The sequence below is a fragment of the Melanerpes formicivorus genome, unplaced genomic scaffold (genome assembly GCF_026170545.1).
Source record: "Melanerpes formicivorus ecotype bairdi unplaced genomic scaffold, bMelFor1.0.p_v2 SCAF_17, whole genome shotgun sequence".
NCBI lineage: Eukaryota > Metazoa > Chordata > Aves > Piciformes > Picidae > Melanerpes > Melanerpes formicivorus.
In genome coordinates, this window is record NW_027142369.1 from 11,224,530 (window position 1) to 11,238,298 (window position 13,769).

Here is a 13,769-nt window from a genome sequence, read left to right on the forward strand (position 1 = left end):
TTCAGTCTCAAACACTCATCTGTTTTCCATGTGTGCTGCTGCTATGCCTTGGTGATTTTATTTATTTATTTTTTTTCCAACTGAGGTAGGTTGGCTTGTATTCATTTGGTTTTGTTTTGGGGTTTTTTGTTAATTCCCTGGACTCCAGTCCTACTGCACACTATCAAGGCTGTAACTGGAGACAGTGTAGCTCTTCTAGCCGAAGTCTTTCGCTGAGTCAAGTCTTGTAAACTCTCACTGGAATGTTTGACAGGCAGAGCTGGCTCTGTTTACATCCTTTCCTTCTGCTCATCTCATCTGTGAGCCGCAGCTTTGCAACCACAAGCATCCCTGGTGTGCCACTGATGCTGCTGATGTTTCGGTTTTAAGAGGTTTTTGATTTGAACGAATGAACTTCACCCTGTCCTGGTGAAGTAATTACCAGAATAACAAGCCTTTTTTTTTTTTTTTTTTTTTTTTTCACATTTACTTCTTAAATGTTTTTGCAGATGGCATTTAACTGTTTTAACTGTTTTTGACATATGTGCCCTTGCCTTCTACATTGGATGATGTATGCGGTGTTTGTCCCTTGTTTTGGCATTTTGATATGTGTGAGAGAGGTGAAATAGCTTTAAAAGCTTTTTTGCTGGCGCCTGCAGTTTGTTGCAGACCCAATAGACAGGCAGAATGTGATAAATTGAAATAAGACTATTTCTCCACAGCTCAGTGCAATGATTTCAGTGCTGTTTCTTCGGGGGGGGGAGGATGGGGAAGCTGAGCCACAGCTATAGATGTGGTCAAGTAACACCTTTCAATGGGCAGTTTTTCCCACTTGTGCTGATGTTTCCTTTCTGACTTCCTTTTCCTAGTTACTCTTGAGGCCATTGGGTCTTTGTCTCAGTTGGAGTCTTTGTTATCCTCCCTGAAGTCTTCTTCCACTCTGTCGACAAGAAGCTCTGCTTTGAAAAGAAAGTTTGGCTCACATGCTCGAAACAACAAGGGTCAAGAAAATATTACCAAGAAAAGTCCAGAGTTCATGAGGGCCTTGTTAAGTGCCACAGTATCATACTGCCTTTGATGTGCAGAATCTTCTTGAGGCTTTCCGTGATGGGAGGATGGAGATAGACCCATTTGCCAGATCTTGGGTTGTGTGGAAAACAGCAGGGGTTTGGACATGCTACTGTAATCTCCAAAACATGATTTAATGGCTACGTGGTTGCTACCATATTCCTGTTATCTTTTGTTGTCTGAAGTAATCCCTTGAAAAATGGAGAGCAACCCTGGGAAAAAAGCACACTCCTCACTCTGTTGTGGGAGTGTTTTGCTAATCCAGAGAATAGCAAAATATGAGCAATTCTGAGTAGCAATGCTACCTTTCTGCTCATAAAGGATATGCCTGTCCTGGTGTTCTTATAGTGGTTATTACATCCTCTTTCATGTGTCTGTTCTTGACTGGAAATATTATGTCTTGGGTAAACCCTTGAGTGATGGAATCAAAATAAGTGTTTTTACTCTGTTACAAAAATAACATTCTAACATTTCTCAGCCACGAAAAAAATTCCATCCATTCTGGTAATGGTGCTGAGAATTTGGTAATTTCATCACAGAGTTGTTTGTAACTTTGCATGTCATAAGAGTATAACCACTGAAATAATCAGCCAAGAAGAGGCCTCAGAAGCCTCCCAGTTATAAGTTCTGCTTCCCAGTGGTTCAGCCTTAAAACTAATTGTAGAAGGGCACAGTCACAAAGTGCAGAGTCTCTGAGGTTTTCTTTCTTGTACATGTTGCCTCATACACTGAGTGCAGCACAGCTGTTGCAAAAGGCATGATCTAATCATACCTTGAGAGTCCAGGATTGAGGGACAGTCGAAGGCTGGGATGCCATGTGTGATAGGAAGACAATGAGACTGTCTGCTTCTTGCTAAATGCATTTACTGAGCCAGGTACAGGCACCAAAAATTTAAAAGTGGTATTTTAATTGATTCCTACTCATGCCTTTCTCCATTGAAGGTCCTAACTTCAATGTTTCTAAATAAAGAATATATTTTGGGTTGATTTTTTTTTTAAATAAGTTTCTTTCATTGGTATGAAGTCTTTCTTCCCTTCTCTTTGCCTCCCATCAAGTGGTGTAAAGAAGTGGCTTTTATTTTGGTTTTAAGATGACACATCTCCCAGGCGTGTGTGGGTGTTGACATTCTATGGAGCTGTCACAGGCTATCATGTAAACATGCATTTGCAATGCTTTTTAAAATGTGAATTATTAATAAACAGAGTGGCTTACTTTTTTGTATGTGTGTGTTTTGTTCCTTCCAAATTTTGAAGGACCAAAAATTGCTTCCCAACTGACAAACTCAATGGCAATTTTAATTTGAGACTAAACCTTATGTGTCTGAGTAATAAACTTCAAAAACATGGGTTTATAATGGAAACACTAATTCAACTTTAACTACAGCTGTGCCATACAAGCAAAATACCACACACATTAACGAGGTGCTAAATCTGATACGGCAGAGGAATGTGTTGTAATCATTAATTACAATGGAAGCTTGAAGTTGGAGCCTGCTTTTCCTGTTCAAGCAATCAGCTTGGAGAGTTGGAGCTAAGAGCTTATTAAAAATATCTCCTCTATATTTAAACTTCACCAGAACGTCTTGATATTTGTAAGGCCAATACACAGTGGTGACTTAATGAGCTTCCATCTCCCAAGTTGTACAAAAAGAAGGAATAACGTAATGGCATGAGAACTTATATAAGCTGAATTTATCAAGGTTTCTGCAACAGAGGGAATGGAAAGCAACAAGTGAAGCAGTGACAGAAAGTCAAACTGGAAGGGTCGCTGGTATGGGTCAATAATTTAGCTGTGAGCACAAAGCCTTCTAACAAAAAACAAAGTATTTTACATTTGGGAGAGAAAGGAAAAACTAGAAGCGAGAGAAGAAAGGAGGATCTCAGACACTACTTCTCTCTTATTTGGGGGGATAACAAAGAATAAGTTGTCTCCACTCAAAACTGAAGTGCTCTCACCTCTCCAAAAACAAGTCTAACTGGGATCTTTATGCTCTCAAGCACCTATTTTTCTCATCCACAAAACCTTGTTCTTAGTTCCACTGATCTGACCCAAGGCAGAATGACTCACAATACCAAAAGGCTGGACAGCATTTTTTTTTTCTCCAAAGACCTAAATAAACCCTACTCCATCAATTGACCAAGGACGATACTGCAGTAAACCTCTCGCTGAAGGCTGTGCGTTGCCTTGGCAACCTGTCTGATCTCCATTGCTCCAGGGACTGGAGATGTGCTGCCAACAGGAGATTTCAACTAATCAAACCAAATCTCTTAATCCTTAGATGATTTCCCATCTGCAGAGAGCAGGCCATGTGCCCACACAATGCAGGGCACCCTGTGAACACACCCCTGGCTCTTCCTCAACCCATCATTTATTGGCTCCTTGTAGGCCACAGTTATCTCCTGACAGCTACAGAAAGAAGTGAGGGACAGCAGGAGGCCACTATGTGCTTGCTGTCTTCATGGCAGCATCATACTTGCACTCAGCACATGCCTAGCAGGCATGTAGAGAGAGCAGGCAGTGAGGAGGCTGGCTGGCTGGCTGCCGACTGAGGGCTGCCTGCAGGCAGCAGGACCTTCACAGAATTTATGCCTCTACTCCTGACCTTTGGAAAAAAATATATTTCTTTTTTTCTGATATTGGTAGCATACAGTCCCTGCAGGCCTGGTGCTACATGTTTTGAGCCTTCTCAGGCCACACTGTCTCTCTTCCAGGTTCCATTAAACACAAGTAGCAGGAGTGGCCAACTGCTGACCAAAAAGAGAAAGTGGGACAGCTATGTATCTCTTGACCTTCCTAGACTGGGGACTGCTGTCAAACTGCAGCATGTTCTATGCTGCAGGTATGCATGCCTTATTCTAAAACTTGTAATTGCTAAAAAGGCAGCTTTGGTAGCTAAATTTGCCTTGAAAGTACAACCACTATCTGATTTTTTTCATTATTCTTAAAGTAGAGACAAGACCAACCTTTCCACAGCTCCATTAAAGGCTTCTGCCCCCTGCATTTAAGCCCAGCCACAAATACAGATGATGTCTGGCATTTAGCACAACCAAGGGGCCACAAGAAGAGGCACAAACAGCAGATGAATTTTCTGCACTCACATCGCTGCTAAAGCAAGAAATTCTGTTTGGTGGTGATGAGATTCGTGTCCATGAAGTCACCAATTACCATTTAACAACCCTCAGCACTTTATCACCTAAGATCACCTGACTATGACCTTACCAGGCAACTGCCAAAGTGAATCAGAGAATCTGAACAACAGACTCAACCATGGCACTTTGGCACTCCTTGACCTCCTGGGTCATTCTTTATTGCATCTCAGAGGACACTAACCCATCACCCTCTGAATCTAAAAGCCACAGGCCCTACACTGAGTTTCATTCCACACATGTTATTTGCTGCCAGATTAATTCACTGTATTGTCACAATTGGTGCAGGGCAGCCTTATATGTTTTTTATCCTGGTATGAAGGACAACTGCACAGGAGACGCTGTCCCACCATGTGGCTCCCTGGGACCTGGGCTAGCTACCAAACCCAGGCTCCAGCTCTTGAGGAACAAGATGAAGGAACTGTTGGTGTTTAAAAGTGGAAGGCTCATAAAGCAGGGTGTGGTTTCAAAGAGAGTGCATATTGTGGAAGAGTTCTATGCCTCTGATATCGACCAAGTGACCTACACCCTGGGAAAATATGTTCTAACAATAACAGAAGCCATTAAAACAAACGCTTAGGGGAAAAGGTGCCAGGTGTTATTAGAGTCAGATATTTAACAGAGTGGAGAGCTTCGCAAGTACTGCAACCTTCTACCATGTCAACATGAACATATCTCTTTCCACATCAGCATAGCAAACCAGTTAACTGCATGGAGAAGGTCATCACTCAGCTAACCAAAGGCTCTGTGATAAGAGAGAAGCAATGAAATCCCAAAGGCATGAGAAAGAGGGAATCAGAGCTGGTTTCCATGTCCAGGAAAGCAGCTGGCTCCCTACACATGCTTTTCCAACCTTATTCTTTCCTATATAATGCCTTCTTTCTATTCCAGGCACTCCACGGCCTTGCTTAATCTCAGTTCTGCAGACTACATCAAAGATGGACCCTGGGAGTTATGCCCAAAATATCTGTCTCTACAGGGCATGGAAAATCAAACACATGGAAATCAAAAGCAGAGTTTTCACCAAGCTAATGGGGAGCAGGGATGATCTCAGAGAAAATAAATGTTGATGAATCAAGACATCATCCGTAATTCCTTTGAAAAAGCAATGTGCAGGGCAGGATCCTGGCTCTACGGAATCTGTGAGACAGGCCCCCCCCTCTAGATGAAAGCAACCACAATGCTGCCTCATTGGATTCATTTGCATTTACAAGTTTTGAAGCATCTGCCCAGAGTTTCTTCCAAGCAAAAGCTGTGACGTCAGACCACTCTCAGGGATAAACGGAAAGCCATGCCACTTCAGAGTGTGAAGAGTGAGAAGGGGGGACGAAGACAGAGGTGCTTATTTTAGCCTCTCTCCTTTGCATCTGTTTTGGCTAACAAATTCCTCATACATCAAGGGCTTCTGCAGTTCTGATGCTTTGGTCCAGCCCACATGAGCAAACATCAACACATGCGTTTTGCAAAACACTTGACATAGAGGACCACAAGAATAAAGTGCAACATGTTCCCTGGATGTTTTCAGACATAATGATCCAAGCTACAGAGTCTATTTGCTACTTTATTTGGATCCCTTCTGTTATTTTCTCCTGCTGCCATCATGCTACATTCAGGTCCTTTTCTTAACCTACCTCACTCACAAATACCTGCAAGTATCCATGTCTTCCCCTTGCACAATGATCAGGTGTGCTCTCTGCTAAAGTGGAATACAAATACTCTGCACTTGTGTTACTCATTATGGATCTAGATTTATGATCTTACTACTGCTTTAGAGTAAAATCTGAAATGACAGCAGGAAACAGCACAGTGTCAAAACAGAAGAAAAGCCTAGCTGCTATTTCATTACTTGCAATTTCCAAGATCTTTGTATTTCAAGAAAAGGCAAAGAAGGCAGCAAGTCCTAAGAAACAACTGTTTGCAACACTTGGATTTGCATTTCAAACTGTAATTATCACCAAAGTAACAAACTAGGAAAGCCACATTCTTACCAAGAAACAGCCGCAAACTGTTCAAAACGTGAGACTTACCTTAATGGAGCTCACATAAAGCAGTAAGACAAGTCAAACCAGCAAAGGAATTTCACAAGAACACTTTTCTCACAAGCAATACATTTCAAAGCTTTCCTCCTGGGACAGGCCCCTAAATCCTCAGGATCTGCAGCGTTCACACAGCTGGGCTGAGCTGAAGACAAGCATAGTCCTGAGTTTCAAAAGCAGGAGTGGTGCTCGTGCTCTTTCCCCTGCATGTGTGTGTTGATTTAATGGCCCAAGGAAGAAGGAAGGCTGCTGGTTAGTAAACATGTGACAGCCACCAAAAGAATGCTAGCCGGAGAAATAAGAGATAAAGAAGTCGGCACCACTTCTGATGGAGTTTGTTTAAAATACACAGCCTCACCTGTAGCTTTCCTACTCCTCTCACCTTATGAGGGTTAAATCATTCTTTTAACAATTACCTTGCTGACAAATTTGCCTAATAAAAATATGCCATTCATTTATCATGAAACTGTAGGTGATTTTTTTTTCTCTCCTGTAGAGATATAATTTATTAGCTTACATTCACACTCTGGTCATAAATATTTTGGACCTACTTCAGAAATGTACCTTTTCCATCCTGGATTCCCACAGACTTGCAGTGAAAAAGTAAAATAAACTTCACAGCAGTCATTCATCTAAATCAAAGTGTTTCCTCCCCAGGGAGTAGCCTACCCTTTGTGCTGTCAGGTCTCAGCCACTCATTACTTCCCTAAACATCTCTGCCCACCCTCTAGCTGGGCCCTGCTCCAATGCTGTGGGCTCCCAGGCTGGAAGAGCAAAGCTGCACTAGCAGCTCTGTGCTTGCTGCTGGGCTTTGCATAGACCGTGGTAAAAAGTGTTCCTAGAGTAAAATGTGTAACCACAGCACTGATCCCAACATGTACCAGGTCATACACCTACCACACACCCATGAATAATTGGAGATTTCACCTCTGACACAAAGTCATATTTCACTGAGGGGGTGGGGAAGGAGAGGAGGGGGAAAACATGTATAAAATATAGGGGTGGGGGGGAGCAGAGAATGGACTTCAACTCCTGGGTTTTTACTTTTTATTTATTTATATTTAAGGAAGATTCTATGATACTTAATGTGAGCTCATGCTGCTCTGAATGTGAATTTTGGATGTAAATTTGATTCCTAGTAGAAAAAGGATTATTTTTCTCCAGGATTCAGAGAAAACACACCTCTACTGTCTCTGCCTGTAAAAGGTCTCTCTGCAGTGAAACTGGAGCTCATCCCAGCAATTTATTAATGAGTACAAAATTGTGTTTTCAACTTACAGAATATCTGGTGCTCCCCAAAAACAGCACAGAAAGACTGTAAAATAAAATCATACATCTGAACTCATCTACTCACAATGTTCTAAACATGAGAGAGTGAGGTAAAAGTGGACAGAAAATGGGGGGAAGGAGGGTTTGAGTACACTTATCAGGGACTTTCAGACAGGACTGCTCACAACCAAAAAGGCCCTGACAGATCCTTAAAGAGTAGTCCAGACTGGCATCTTCAGAATAAAAGCTACTTAGTACTGAAAAGGGAGGAAAAAGTCCTTACTGAGCAGATATCAATACCCTTGACTTCAGTGAGTCTTGCTGCATCAGACTCCTTATGGATCAGGCAAGTGAAGAGGGTGTCTGGTTCCCTGGGCTGTGAGATGGCTGCAGGCGGAAGGCACAGGATGGGCAGAGCTCTGGTTAAAGGCCACTGCTGGGACACATGCCTTTCAACAGGGTTCTTTCCCAGCTGAGTGTCTCTCCCTGTTCCTGTGATGTTAACACTGGGCATGGCTGAGTAATCACGCTGATAAGCCCTGTGAGGTCCCAGAGCAGAAGGTGATGGCTGTGGCACTGTGCTAAAAATATACAAGGGTGCAGCAGAGCAACAAGGGAAATACAAAGTGTAGTTACATCACACTAGTCACTGAAGCAACTGATTAAGCAAGTTTCATCCATTGCCCAGGAGATTTGCCTCATCTCCTAAGCCAGTGGGAAATTGCCTCCCTCATTCAGAATTGAAAACAAATCCCTTAAAGGTCTGCTGAGATCTGCTATGAGAAAGGATTCTGGGTTGTTCAGCACTATGATTGAAAATAAATGTCCAAGTAAGAGCTTCAAAAGGGAGGTAGCGAAACAAGCTGCTAAAGAGAGGAAGGTCTCAGATTCAACACAGCATACCCAGCACCAAAGAAAACCATCTTCCACCCATGCCACTGCCACAACATTACAACAGAGAAGTCACTTACTCCAAACTTCTTCCCATGGATTATTATATTATTCCCTTACTTTTGAACTCTTCCAATTGTAACTTTCACTGTAGCTCCTAACATCTTTTCTGTGTCAATATGATGTTTATTCACTTTTATTCAGTGTTTTCCAGAATTCATCAGCACTGTCACATTTATGAGAGTAAGAAACTAAAAAGCCATTTACTTCTTCCACTCCTGACTCCCACACACTTTCCCTCCTCTCCCACATTAAGTTCTTACTCTAAAATTTACACTTAAATCCATAATTTATAAAGTTGCAATAGAAAAATTAGTCCAGAAAGAATGCCACACTAATGTTAGAAGAATAAACTCTCCTCCTTGTCAACTCTATTGCCCTTTTTCTGTTGGTTGGTTGGTTGGTTTTTTTTCTTTCCAGAACCACTATGCTAAAAGAGCTACAGCACAATTGATAGACATTCAAAAACATTTTCAGTTTTTATTGTTATTTGTCAACCATCAGCTAAAGCATAGAAATATTCCCTTTGTGTTCCACTAAACGTCAGATCTGGACAATGTGTTTCACATAAACCATTACACCATTATTTTAAAGATCAAGCATCTTTTTACCTGCAAGCCACTGCACGTCTAGTTCCCCCAGCAACGCAATGTCCTTCTCTCTCAGCAGAGATCCCTTTCAGGTGTCCAGCACCAAACTGGTGCTCTGTCAGCCATGCTCTCCTTCAAAGCTCCACTGAAATCCCTTTGCCAAGGCATCTCAAAGAACTCTGCATAAACTGATTACAAATCCTTCTTTTTCAAGGTGCACCAGTGAGAGGGTGTTTTGTCTGAGCTTTTCATCAATGTGAATTTGTCTTTTTAAAGCCATGCAAAGGCCTTGATGCCTTCACACCATCCCTGGAGGTGTTCAAAAAGGGATTGGACATGGCAATAGGATAGGATAGGGATAGAATAGATATTAACCAGGTTAAAAAAGACCTTTGAGATCAAGTCCAACCAATCACCCAACACCATCTAATCAACTAAACCATGGCACCAAGTGCCTCATCCAGTCTCCTTTTAAACACGTCAGTGATGGTGACTCCACCACCTCCCTGGGCAGCCCATTCCAATGGCAAATCATTCTTTCTGTGAAGAACTTCTTCCTAACACCCAGCCTAAACCTCCCATACACAGCTTGAGACTGAAGCCACAGTTCAGTTAGTCATGAGATGTTGGGTGATAGGTTGGACTTGATCTCTGAAGTCTTTTCCATCCTTATTGATTCTAAATAAACCAAATTAAATAGACCAAATGCACAGCTTTGTCTGCCCAGAACCACACTTGAAAATTACATGAAATGAGATCATAAGCCATCACCCACAAGTAACACAGTTCACTTCACCTATCATCCAAAATATCAACAAAATGCACGTGCCCACTAAGCCGTTAGTAGAGAAATATGACCTGGTTTGCCAAAGCAAGCAAAGAGAGAAACTGTCTCTTAGATTGTTATGTCAGCAGTAATTTGATCAGTTTCCCTGTGGCTATTCCAGTATGTGCTGTTTGATGGGCAGGCTTGCCACACACTTCACGGATGGGTTTTTGGATTCAATCCTGACTTCTATCCCAGTCTTGGACTCCAGGGCTCACTTATTCCAGTGAAAAAAATTCCCACTGATTTTAAGCATCTGAAGTGGATCTAAGCAGTCCACTTCACAGAAATTTGCAGAAGTTTCAGGGGAATCCCAGGTTCTCTGGTCTCAGTTGCAACTCACATCCCTTTCACTGTTACAGTGAAGGTGAGAGGAAGGAAAGCGGTGTAACACTCAGACTAGTGGGATGCCCAGCAAACGCAAGCTGGCAAGCACATCAAACTCAGAAACACATCAAGCAGACAGTGCAACTCAAACTCTGTAAGAGATGGATTTCCAAAGTTTATGTACACAGAGCTGGTTCAAGTCCACTTAGAGGCTTGAAAATCAATGGTGAGGATTTTCTTTTTCTAACTAAAGGTAGGCAGGTTTGTTTAAAAAAGTAATATTCCATCACTGGAAAAAAGAGTCTTGCCAGACATAAAACCAAAACTTACAATTGCAGGCAAGAAGAAGGGAAGCTGGAATTACCCATAAAACCCAGAAAGTTCTGATCAGAAATCAAGAAATAGATCAGTGTCCTTCACCTTGTGACTGAGTCCACATGCTACTTCGGAAGCACCAAACTAAATGGAGAGCATGTGGGTTACACAAGACCAGCTTGCAAGCGAGAATATGGAGAAGAGCAGATCTAAATCTCAAAAAAATGCAAGCAGAGAGCTGTAGCAATAGTTTTCTCCAGGGAAGTAACCAAAACAAGAACACAAATACTAAGTCAGAACACAGGCTAAAGCAATGTAGCTGGACAGATGAGACAGACCTGGAATACAGGCAGCAGCAACCACTCTACTATGAAAAGTAGTATAAGAGGCAGAGAGGGAAATATCCACACTAACAGCTAACCTGAGAGAGATAAGGGAAACTGAACAAAGTACCTCAGGAAGAAAACAAAACACCAGCCAAAAGCATCGCATGCACCAATTGAAAACACTGCCAAATAAGAGGAAGATATCTCCAGAGAGACTTTGGATAATTCAAACACTTGCCACATATAAACACAGCAACCTAGTCCCAGTGGCACTGATAAGCAGCAGTATCAGACTGCAGGAAAGAGACCAGGTGCTTGTGATACACAGTAAAACCATTTGGAGATGCATGAGCAAATGCAGGTGGCCAATAAGAAGCCCAAAATACCAGGAATGTTATCAGAAACCTTCACAGTATGTGGCATGAACAAGCACTGTCATCTGTCCATGCTCAGCACACACAAATGACAGCCAGGGATCTGCCTGGAGTACACCACCACAAGCAGCAGAAAGGAGGATGCTAGGGATGTGCTGCCTACCCAGTTCAGCTCCAGACATGCTTTGAAACAATGATTTGTCTACATACAGATAGAAACGGGGAGGGGAATGAATACTTTAACAATGGCTATCAAAACAATGGTCCTCAAAAACTTTCAGTAACTCTGAAGAGAACTCAAATGCCCATGCCCCAGAACATGCAGGGAATCCACATTTTCAACAGATTAACTGTGCTTCCAGTGTCTGTGGAACTCTGCTTGAATGCAACACAGTTATCTGCCAGCAATGAAAAGAAAAAACATAGCTAAAAGATAGCCATGAGACTAACAGTGCAGGCAAAATGTAGAGCGGGGATTCACATGGTTTCAAGATTAGTCCAGCCTGGGATTTGACTGGAGGGCTAAAAAGAATAGAACAGAATAGACCAGACCAGGTTGGAAGAGACCTTCAAGATCATCGCGTCCAACCTATCAACCAATCCAACCCACCTAATCAACTAACCCATGGCACCAAGCACCCCATCAAGTCTCCTTCTGAACACCTCCAATGATGATGACTCCACCACCTCCCCGGGCAGCCCATTCCAATGGGCAATCACTCTCTCTGTACAGAACTTCTTCCTAACATCCAGCCTAAACCTCCCCTGGTGCAACCTGAGACTGTGTCCTCTTGTTCTGGTACTGGCTGCCTGGGAGAAGAGACCAACCTCCACCTGTCTACAACCTCCCTTCAGGTAGTTGCAGAGAGCAATAAGGTCACCCCTGAGTCTCCTCCTCTCCAGGCTAAGTAGCCCCAGCTCCCTCAGCCTCTCCTCATAGGGCTTGTGTTTTTAGTGACAGCAGTATGCTTTAGGTCATGGAAGTGACCAAAAAAAAAAAAAACCACAAACTCAACCAACAAAGTCATTAAGAAAAAGCCAAGCAAAGCAGGCAGCCTCTACAATACACAACATAGCAGGGATGAGCGGATCTGGGCTCCACTTGTCAATCAGTTGTGAAAAGCAATGGAAAAAGTTAGAGGAGGATTTCCAGAGTTTAGGGTGATAGGGAGGTGAACCAGAAGAAAGTTGTTGTACTTTAAGAGACAGTGTCCACAACTGCCTGTGGCAATTTAGTGTAAGTAAGAGTATTATCATTGGTAAATCAGAAATTTGAACATTTGTTACCAGAAAGGGAACAGATGTGATTTCTGGAGCGTCATAGTAAAACTCAGCATCAACAACACAAAGTACAGTCTGCTTACTGTTTTGTTGCAGAAAAAATGAAGTCAGAAGGGGGTTCAGAAAACCATCAGGGAGCTCATACATAGGGCTGGCTGAAATAAAATATAAAAATTAAATAAAAATTAAATCACCTTCATGTCACTCTGGCCAATGATGTCAGCAGGGGCTTGCTCCTTTTGGGACAGTGCCACGGGCTCCAACTGAATCCTTTTGCTACCCTTTGCTTTAGTCCCGGCACAGACCATGCTCTAGCCTGGCTGTGCAGCAACATTGTTTGCACACATTTATTCTGCTTTGTTGAATTTCATCTTATTTCACAGTGCATCACCAATTTAAAACTCCTCCTAGGTGGCAGTTAGCATTGCTGAGCGAATATTAACCACCGCAGCTTGGTAAATGAAAACCTTAGCTCAAAAGTCAAGTTCTAGGTTTCAGCAGTGTCAAGCATTAACTTTGGAAGTTATTTAGATGGAAATTAAGACCTCTGAATAAAGATGCTTTTAAACCCTACAGAAAAGTCTAAATTCCAGACATTTTTTCAAGGTATTTCATTTCAGAGAGATGACAGATTTCAGCTAAGTTTTAAGTGTGGTAAAACTACTCAATGTAATTAGTTAAAGTATCTACAGAACTTAGTTTTTAAATTCCCACTTCAGGTCACTGAGTAAAGTAACTTTTATTATATTTCAGAAATTCTAATAATTGAAGTTCACAGTAAATCCACACAATTCAATCAAATTAACTGACTATAAATCTCAGAGCATAAAACTGGTTTGTGGAGGTAGCCTGTAAGGAATTCCCAGCCTTTCTGCAAGGTGCCAGCCGTTGCTAGGGCTGATTAGTCAGTCTTTGATTAATTGCCTGCTATGTAGAGGACAGGGTCAATCTACTCAATTCAGCAAAGGTCTGGTGGAGATCAGAAATGTAAATCAAAACCTGCAGGAAAATCTTCAGCCCAAGATGAGAATGTACACCAGCAGCCTTTCTCCCCTGTAAGGACACCTTTCCCTCAAGCGGCCTGCTCTCCAACCACAGTTGTAAGAGCTGAAATGGGACACCCAATGTACTTTCTCCTGAGTAGACTTCACATCTTCAAACACATCCATTTCTAAGAACTTCTTAAGCCTGATATAATTTGTTTTCTTCCAGGTACTTCACCAGCATTGCATTGAACCTAGGTAAACTTTTGGCACACCCTTCAGCAGTGATCTCTGCAG

The 13,769-nt window shown here is 42.2% G+C and overlaps 1 protein-coding gene across 6 annotated transcripts in view; it reads right to left on the reverse strand.

Annotated features, from left to right (window-relative positions):
* The window catches only part of SYT16 (synaptotagmin 16), a 110,896-nt gene that overhangs the window by 59,809 nt on the left and 37,318 nt on the right, over nt 1–13,769 (reverse strand). For 3 of the 6 annotated variants that reach the window (XM_068148933.1, XM_068148934.1, XM_068148931.1), the window contains exon 1: nt 6,222–6,423. The exons of the other annotated variants lie outside the window; for them this stretch is intronic. The gene's annotated coding sequence lies outside the window, so the exon portion shown is untranslated. Of the gene's footprint in view, nt 1–6,221; nt 6,424–13,769 lie in introns of those variants that run through there. 6 annotated transcript variants of the gene reach the window in all.